This window comes from Mustela erminea, chromosome 8 (assembly GCF_009829155.1).
Source record: "Mustela erminea isolate mMusErm1 chromosome 8, mMusErm1.Pri, whole genome shotgun sequence".
In the NCBI taxonomy this organism is placed as follows: Eukaryota; Metazoa; Chordata; class Mammalia; order Carnivora; family Mustelidae; genus Mustela; species Mustela erminea.
In genome coordinates, this window is record NC_045621.1 from 38,564,431 (window position 1) to 38,574,819 (window position 10,389).

Sequence of the window (10,389 nt, forward strand, 5' to 3'; positions counted from 1 at the left end):
CCCCCCCACCCCCATCCTGGACCTGCATTTGCGGGCTGCCCACTTTATGCGGGACCCAGGTTTCTGAGAAAACCCATTTGGCAATTAATCCTGCTAATGGTTTTGGCATGCTAGCCTTGGACTGTGTTCTGTGAAGTCCCAGATTTCCTGAGGGGCAAGCGGAAGGTTCAAAGGTCAGTATAGGAAACTAAAATTCCTTCAGCCAGAACCATGCTCAGAGATCACCTTTAAACCACCAAATGCCAGAACTTGAGGCTCTAACCCAAAATTCAATTTGTTCCTTGCACTATAAGTTGGCTATTCCTTGCCCTGGGACAGATCTAATTTGCAAATGGCAGCGGGGGGAGGGAAGAGGGATTTCCCTCTCTCTCTCTTTTTCTTTTTCTTTTTCAATTTCCAGATTTCACAGTTGGCTTTCCTGTATTATACACTTATGCATGGCAACTCCTGTGTATTATTCTTCTCATGATCCTGACCCAAACTCCCTGAGTGCAGAAGGAATGCCCCTAATCTCCCCACCTCAAATGGGCCAAAGAACATTCTGTGCAAGGCTGGGCAGAGCAGGTGCTTCGTAAAGTCACTGAGGCAAAGTAGGGAGGAAGGGAGATGTTCACACCCATGGCTCTCACTAATCCAAGTGACTCTAAGATATTTTCCCACGCAGAGACTGTTCTCACCAAGAGGAATTCTGGGACGAGTTGCTAAGAGAAGGCTTTCTCCTCACCTCATTGCCCAGGTCCAGTGCCTTTCCAGAAAGTCACTGTGCCCGGTGCCTGACGTTGAAGTCAACACATAGTAGATGCTCATCCAGTGCTGACCACCCCAGAGAATTCTCAGGTCTGCCAATCTCAGTCAGGGCCCTGGTGCTCCCTGTATCAGTCAGTGTTTTCCAGAGAAACAGAAACAATGGGATGGGGAGAGGGAGAGAGAGATTTAAGGGATTAGCTCACATGATTCTGGAACCTGGCAAATCCAACATCTGTAGGATAAGCTGGAGATCCGGGGAAGAGGTGATGCTGCCATTTGAGTCCAAAGGCATCCTGCTGGCAAATTTCCCCTCTCTTGAGGGAGGTCAGTCTTAAGGCCTTCAGCTGGTTGGGTGAGGCCCACCCACATTATGGCCAGCAGTCTACTTTACCCAAGTCTACTGATATAAATGTTAAGTCTATCTAAAAAATACATTCCTAAAAGCATCTAGTATAATATTTGACCAAACATATGGGTGCCAAGTTGACACATAAAATTAGCCATCACACTCCCCAACACCTGCTCCGCCAAGGCCTTCTAGGGATCGTGAGGATTCTGGTTCTCCCTCTCATTCTCTCTGCCTCTCACTTTCAGGCTGGGCTGACCCTGAGGCTCTACCACGCCCTATTCTATCCAAAGAGGTCCAGGTACCTGAACTCCTATTCCTGGACCTTTCTCTTTCCAGCCAGGCAGTTCCCAATACTTTGGCAGTTCCCAGAATTACATTCTCCCGCAAAAGTCCCTCTAGATGGAATCAAGAGTTGGTGGCTGTGCCTGGGTACCTCTCCCTGCCCCCTCCTCCTGTTCCTCCTTCCCTCATCACTGCCAGCCTGGACCAGCAAGAAACAAGATTAGTCCTTGCCCTCCATCCCAGGGCAAGGCCTGAGTCCCCGGAGGCTGTTGAGCTGAGTCATTGAGGAGATACCTTTGGTGGAGTTGGAGGAAAGGGAACAGGAAACACGGGGCGGGAGGAGGTGGCTGCATCTCGGTTCTCCCCGTGGACTCATCCACAGTCAACAGCAGTTCTGGGGGTAAGGGGAGAGGAGTGTGCTTTGGAGACAGAGCTCCAACTTTGCACCCAGCTCTTCCTGAACCCCTAATCCTGCTGCTGGGGACTCCTCAGGGCCAGCTGGACTAAAAGCCACCCCAATCCAAGAGGAGGCACTGTTGATCTTTCCCTCTCTGGGTCCTTCGGGACCGCAGCCCGGCAGCGCCACCTGGTGGTCGGTGTCGCTCACATCTCGCGGAGAGACTCCGCGCAGGCCAGGGCCCCTGTGTGCGAGGACAGAGTTTATACTGCAGGTGACTAGGTCACCGCGAATCCAGCAATCCCCCGTGCACATCTCTGTAACTAACTCTTCTTACTGCAGCAGAACTCCTCTTGATTCCCCCTCTTTAGTTCAAGAGTAGTGTATATTCATCATAAAAAAAAAAAGACTGGTAAACAAAATCTCACATAGATTAAAAAAAAAAAACAGGACATCCGTTAAATTTGGATTTCGAATAAACAACGAATAATTGCGTGGGACTTGCTTGTTCTAAAAAATTATTCGCAGTTCATCTGAAATGCAAATTTAACGGGATGTCCTATTTTTTTATTTGCAAAACCCGGCATCTCTATACCCATAACCTAGTTACACTCAAGTTAACACGTTGAAGTGTATTTATGCAGCTTTTTTTAAATCTCTGTATGTACATTTTTTACCCAAAAAGCGGAGAGAGGTTCATAAGGTAGACTGTTCTACAACCTCATTTTTCTATTTAGCCACATCCCATGAACCTCTTTTAATAGCATCAAATGTTCTCTTATAGCCTAGTTTTCCACGCCGACGTACTAGAAGACTCTTAGACATCTGTACATAATTATAGTAACCTGATCCCCTTCTTTTTTTCAAGGACCTGACTTCCCTGGTCCTTCCCTGGTTCCCAGGAATTCACCACCAGGCTCGCTGTCCTCTGTCCTTGCTGTAGGAACCAGCCTGAACACTTTAACACAGGTGACAACAAGTGCACCGTTCCTCAGAGAAACACTAGGGCTCCTGCTCAGAACTTAGACTCCAAGGTCAAAACCTTCCCTGCCACAGTGCCAGGGTCTTGGACACTGCCTAGAGTTGTTCTGCGGCAGCCTCCCTGATTGCAGAGTGGGGCTAGCAATCATGGTAGGGTTACTGGAATGATTAGCCTCATGAGATGATCACCTCCAGGTGGGCAAGAAGTTTCCAGATCCATTACGGTCACCACCATATCCTGATAGAATACATTCCATGCTTGCACATCATAGGCACTCAAAAAATGTGTTGACCAAATGAGGCAATTTCAGATGATTTCCCACGGGAGGAAGGAGTGTGACTGTCCACTCTGGGGGAGATGGCACAAAGCTCTTAGGATCTGTTGTAAGAGAAACTGAGGCGTCTTAAAAATGTTAAGCGTTGGGGCACCTGGGTGGCTCAGAGGGTTAAGCCTCTGCCTTCGGGTCAGGTCATGATCTCGGTCCTGCGATCGAGTCCCGCATGGGGTTCTCTACCCCACGGGGAGCCTGCTTCCCCCCCCCCTCTCTGTCTGCCTGCCCTCTGCCTACTTGTGATCTGTCAAATAAATAAAATCTTTTTTAAAAAATGTTAAGCGTTTATTTGAGCAAAAAAATCAACCCACATTGGGCAGCACTAAACCGGAAGTGGTTATGGCACCTACCTGGTCAGAGCCATGAGGAAGATAGAGAAAGTGCAGAATCAGAGAAAGGAAGTTATTTGATTGAGTGTAGTTGAAAGCCTCGTTGGCTGTTCGTGATTGGGTGTCCTTAGGATTTTGATTTCTTAACCCTGAGGCATTTATGGGTTTAGATTTTGGTTTGCTGACATAGGTTCCCACAGCACTGGAGACACACCAGCTTAATGGCTTCCTTGTTGAATTGAACAAATCTGACCTGCATTCTAACCACAGGTTCCTGAGCAGCCAGATTAGCCTACCTTGCCTCTCCCCACAATAACACAGCTCCCATACTTCCGGCTCAGGTAACTCAGTCAGTAGCTTTGAGAGCTCCTTCTGCAGAGGAAAAGGGAAGTCTGTCCAAAGTCTGGATGAGCTCCCCATGAGACAATCCAGACGTGGATCCCTGCTCTGCCCCTTTCTGGCTATGTGAGTTCTAGTAGTTTCTTATTGCTCCAAATGACCGCACCCTTAGCATCTTAAAACAACACAAATTTGTCATCTCACAGTTCTGTAGGGTGGAAGTTCTCACTGGACTAAAATGTAGCTGTTGGCAGTACTGTGTTCCTTTCTGAAAGCTCAGGGGAAAATCCATTTCTCCTATGCAGTGAATGCTTGTGGTCCTCGAAAATTGAAATCCCAAACCCAAATATGATGGTATTTGGAAGTGGGGCCTCTGGAGGGGGTCACGTCTGGAGGGTGGATGAGATGAGTGCCCTTATGAAAGTGACCTCAGGGAGCTCCCCCACCCCTTCCACCATGGGAGGACACAAGAAGATGACTATCCCTGAACCAGGGATCACACACCGGGGGTGTATGATATTTTGTTACAGCAGCCCAAGATGACTAAGACCATTCCCTCGCCTTTTCCAGCCACTGCATGCTCCCCACATTCCTTGGCACATGGCCTCACTCTCCCATCCTTCAAGTCAACACTCTTGGCATTCTAGAGTCACATCTCCCTCTGACTCATCCCTCCTGCCTCCCTTTTAGGACTTTTTAATTATATTGTGCCTCTCTGGATAATCCAAAGTAATCTATTTTAAAGTGAGGGACTGGCAACCATGATTCCATCTGAAACTTAAATTCACTTTTGCCAGGTAACCTAACAAAGTCACTGGTTACAGGAATTAGGATGTGGACAGCATCTTAGGGGGACCATTATGCTGCCCATCGTGACCTAGAGTAATTACATAACTTCTAAGACTCTGTCTTTTCTTTTCTTTCTTTCTTTTTTTCTTTTCAGTTCACTGACATATACTGTATTATTGGTTTTAGAAGTGGATTCAGTATTCATCAGACGCACGTGACACCCAGTGCTCATTACATCCCGTGCCTTCCTCAGTGCCCGTCACCCAGTTACCCCATCCTCCCACCACCCTTCCCTTCAACAGCCCTAAGTTTTTCTCCTGTGGTTAAGAGTTTCTTATGGTTTTTCTCCCTCTCTGTTTTGTCTTATTGTTCCCTCCCTTCCCCTATGCTCCTCTGTTTTGTTTCTTAAATTCCACATATGAGTGAGATCATAATTGCCATTCTCTGATTGACTTATTTCACTTAGCATAATACCCTCTAGTTGCATCCATGTCATTGCAAATGACAAGATTTTGGGATATTTTGATGGGGCATAATATTTATTTATATATAAAAATATATAGATAGATAGATATAGATATAATCTCATATCTTCTTTATCCTTTCATCTGTTGATGGACATCTGGGCTCTTCCCATAGTTTAGCTATTGTGGACATTGCTGCTATAAACATTGGGGTGCACGTGCCCCTTCAGATCACTACATTTGTATCCTTTGGAGAAGTACCTAGTAGAGCAATTGCTGGGTTGTAGGGTAGCTCTATTTTAAATTTTTTGAGGGACGTCCATACTGATTTCCAGAAGGTCGGCACCAGCTTGCATTCCCACCAACAGTGCAAGAGGGTTCCCCTTTCTCCTCATCCTTGCCAATATTTGTTGTGTCCTGACTTGAGTTTAGTCATTCTGACCACTGTGAGGTAGTATCTCATTGCCGTTTTAATTTGTATTTCCCTGATTCCTGGTGATGTTGAGTATTTTTTCATGTGTCTGTTGGCATCTCTGTTTCTCTATAAAGTGGAATTCCTACGATGGTTAGAGTGGGACTCAGGGATGACATTGCATGAATCATCTATTGCTGCGTAACAAATTACCCCAAAACGTAGTGGCATAAAACAATATTATTATCTCACCCCCTTCTGAGGGTCAGGAATTAGTGAGCAGCTTAGCTGAGTAGTCCAGGGTTGGTCTTTCACAAGGTATCAGTCAGGGGTTGGGTCATCTGAAAGGTTGCCTAGACCTGAAAGCTTCCAAGATGGCTGCCTCTGTGGTTGCTGGCAGGCAGCCTCTCAGTTCCTCGCATGTGGACCCCTCCACAGAGCTGTTTGAGTGTCCTCACTATGTGGCAGCTGGCTCCCGTAGAGAGCAGTCCAAGAGAGTCAAACAGAAGCTACAATGTGGGTGTTTTTTTTTTTCAATCTAGCCATATACCTCTATTACCTGTTTAAAATAATTAAATGATTTTTCAAAATAAAAGAATCAAGCATAACATTATTCTATTTGGTCTAGTTCAGAAGTTTCCAAGCATTATCTGCAGAATCCTTTCCTTAAATGAAATTTTATGGGGAACTCCAATATGGCAACCAGACGCAAAGGCAAGGGACCCACAGATGCAAGTCCTGCCACACACCTCTCACACTTGTTTGCAAACCTCTGGGTTCAACCCCATATCCAAGCAGGACCTTCCTGACTTTTCAAAGTTGGCAATAAGAGTTATGATATTTGAAATAGTAAATCTTTCTTCTCAATATCCCTTATTATGAAAATATTTTATAAATATTTTAGTCAGAAAGTTACTCACCTTCAAAGGAAGGAAGGAAGGGTTAGTCATTTGGTCAGAACAGGTTGGTTAGGTTAGAACCAACCTTTTCTCACTGTGCCCTTAAAACTCCATGCCCAGAAGCTTTACCATTTGAGAGCCTAAAACAATTGGGGGAAGGGGGTGCTTGTTCCAGGCGATTCCTTCTCCCCCTCCCTCACCCAACCTTCCCTTCCCTCCCTCTCCCCCCACGGCTTATATCTGGATTAGCCTCCAGAAGCCAGAATGATGGAGGGTTAGCCCCATCTCAGCCTCAGGATGTTATGTTCCTTCCTGCATCCCAGCCATTTGTGGCCAGTCAGACGTGGGTTTAGATCCCAGAACTACCACTCACTAGCTGATTGAATTTGGCCAACTTACTTAACCCTTCTGACCCTTGGTGTCTGCATCTAGAACTTGGAGGTGGTGCCTACCCATTGCTGGACGGCAGAAAAAGATAACATATGCGTACACCCAGCACACGGAAAGATCTCAATTAATGGGGACAATTATTACTAGACACAAAGGGGAGTCTGTTAAATGTCCCTCATTATCTTTTTATCCCTTCTTCCTTTTTGTAACAGAAGGAGTAACTGGGTGCCTGACCAGAGGCCACAAGTCCCAGGTTCTCCCAAAGCCAAGGTGGTTATGTGGCTAGTGCTGGCCAATGGAACATGAGTAGAATTGATGCACCCAACTTCCGAATGAAGCCCTAGAAAGGATGCGACCTTTCCCTCCCTCCCATCTTTGTATCCTCTGTCTGGGGGCTGAAGAGTGCTGGGCCAGCTACCCTGGAGGCAGGAAAGGAAGTCACCTGTGAAGGGAGCAGAGCGTCTATGGCTGACCTCAATAGAAAAAAAATATATCATTTCTAAGCCAATATATCCTTGGATCTCTTTGTTACGTCAACTTAGATGAACCACGAAGGAGTTCAAAGTTGTTGAGGAGGAAAGATATTCCCTTCTTCCCTTCTGGGTTCTTTAGTTGGTCCAAAAATTAAATTGACATAGAACAGAGTAACAGGAGAAAAAATTTAATTTTTTACATATGGGAGCCCCATAAAAATAGGAGACTCAAAGATACTCAGGCAATTGAGGCTCACATGCCGTCCTGAGCTGAGGAACGGGACAAGGGACCTGGGGCCCCAGAAGGAGGAGGACAAGTCCCAGAAAGATGAGAAGAGCAGGTGTTTGGTAATCGGGTGTTGGCTCTGTCATGCAGGAAACTCTCTCTGGTTAAAAAAAAAAAAAAAAAAAAAAAAATTATCTGGTAATAGCTCTCTTTCTGGGTCAGGCCCCCTATCTAAATTCTAGGCAGTTAAAGGAGAGGGAAAAAGCTTTTCCTGTGTCTTTTGGGTCTTGCTTGCCTTCAGCTCAAAATAATCCCCATGCCAAAGTGACACATTTTGGGGTGATGTATTCTTCCCCCCACTCCCCAAGTATATGCTAAGGAGCCTTAGAATTCATGTGGTACACTCATACATCTAGGGCCCGCCTGTAGGGCCACTTCTGCCATAAATCTCTCTCCCTCCAGGGGCGGGGGGAGCCCAGAAGGGTTGCTAGGGATGCCTAGACTCCAGCACCATCCTCCTCCTCTGTAAGGTCACGCTGAAGCTGGTAGCTGGGCCACCTCCCTGCTCCTGTCCCCATGCTGCGTCTTCACTGTGCCCAGGGGCGTGGCCTACGTGGGCCCTTTGTCAGTGGTACCTCAGTCTTCACCTTTTGACGGACAGCCCACCATGTCAGACAGTTAAATAGGAGGGTCCTCGGATAACGGTCTGATTCGATGAGCTGAGGTTGAGGAACACAGCACTGGCCTGTCCCTGGCAGCCTCAGGCGGCTTTCACCCCAGTCAAGGGGGACAGAGCCAGAGAAGGAAACAGGCTTCCCTCCTTACAGTTCAGTTCCAATCTACGTTTCTGGAGTTTGGGACCTCTAGTCCTTCCTAACTGGTCCTCCCCAGTTCGGAACTTGATAAAAGCTGGCTTAGAAAGTTCAGGTCAAAGGGCACCTGGGTGGCTCAGTCAGTTAGGCAACTGCCTTCAGCTCTGATCATGATCTGGGGACCCTGGAATGGAGCCCCATGTCAGGTTCCCTGCTCAGCAGGAGTCTCCTTCTCCCCCCGCCCCCTGCTCATGCTTTTTGGCTCTCTCTATTTCAAATAAACAAATGAGATCTTTTTTTTTTTTAATCTAAAAAAAAAAAAAAAAGTTCAGGTCAAGCCCAGGCAGGGCCGCCTCCTTCCTACGGTGACACAAATCTTAAGCCTCCCACATCCAGGGGCACCAGGGTGGCTCAGTTGGTTAAGCATCCGCTTTTAGCTCAAGTCATGATCTTGGGGGCTTAGGATGGAGCCCTGGGGGCTCCCTGCTCAGTGGAGAGTCTGCTTCTCCCTCTCCCACTACCCTCCCCGCCAACTCCCACATTTGTGCTCCCTCAAATAAATAAAATCTTCAAAAAAAAAGAAAGACAGACTTCCACACTCAGGTCTCCCTGTGGAAAGGTGAACAGACACCTGTGTGGCCAGGTTGACAGGTCTGATTCATCCTAGATGAAACTAGCATCAATTTATAACACAGTGACCCAGCACCCTAGGGAAAGGTCACCCATGAGTCCCTGACTCTGAACTTTTGGATTTGCCGAGGGAGGAGGAAGGGGCTGGAAGTGTTCTTGCCAACATTATCCAGATGAAAGGTGAGCTGAGTCTCTAGTCCAAGGCTGAAAAACCAGGATAGGGAAAGAGTCCCCCCAAAACTGTCCACACTGCTTCTGCAAAGCTGTGCGGTCTTCTACCTTTACCCCGTCCTTCCCAATTCCCTGGCCCAGAGGGTCCTGCAGCTTTCAGCAAGATCCCCGCTTAGAGGTTCTGTCTCAGAGTCTTTTATATATATATACAAAATAAATAATCTGGAATGCTCTTTTTTTTAAAGATTTTATTTATTTATTTGACAGACAGAAATCACAAGTCAGCAGAGAGGCAGGCAGAGAGAGAGAGAGGGAGGAAGCAGTCTCCCCGCTGAGCAGAGAGCCCAATGTGGGGCTCGATCCCAGGACTCTGGGATCATGACCTGAGCTGAAGGCAGAAGCTTTAACCAACTGAGCCACCCAGGTGCCCCTAGTTTTTATATTTTAAAAAATAATTTTAAAACAACCTAATAAAGCTCATTTTTAAAAAATTAACAAAGGGAAAAATTTTTCCCTACCCTTGAATTCCAATCACTGTGGCTCTCTTGAATACCTCTGTCCCATCTCCCCAGGGCAGATAAGGAGTTTTATGCTTTTTTGTTTTGATTTTGCTAAAGATCTTTCTGGCTTTTTGGTGCCCTGTGAGGTACCTGTTGGGTCTCTGCCTCCAGTTCCTGAAACCCTTTGATTTCTTAAGTGATAAGAGCATTAGGAGCATTTTTTGTTCTACTATTTGTTCACTAACCCTGTCCCTGACATGGAGATCCTAAATCTGGTGGAATTTCCTGGGTGATGGGAGTGGTTTTTTTCTAATGAGGTGACTCTGCATGGGCTCCTGCATGGGAGCTAGTCACCAGAAAGACCAAGCCATGATTAAAAGTTGGGGATTTTCAGCCCCACCCCCCATCTTCTAGAGAGGGTCAAAAAGGTTGGAGCTGGAGTTAATACTTGATCATGCCGACATGAGAAAGCCTCCATAAAATCCCAATAGTATTGGGATTCCAAGAGCTCTCAGATTGAGGAACACATGGAAGTTCAGGGAAATTCCTGTGTGCGCAGAAGTGGGATGAAAGATCTGCGCCATGTCCCACACACCTTGCCCTGTGCATCTCCTCCTTCTGGATGTTCATCCGGGTCTTCTATATCCTTTTTTTTTTTTTCTAAGATTTTATTTCTTTGAGAGTGAGAGAGAGTGAGCAAGCACACACACCCAAGCAGGGGGGAGGCTCAGAAGAAGAAGGAAAAGCAGATTCTCGCTGAGCAGGGAGTCCCGAGTGGGACTCGATTCCAGGACCCTGGGATCATGACCTGAGCTGAAGGCAGACGCTCAACCTACTGAGCCACCCAGGCACTCCTTCTATATATCC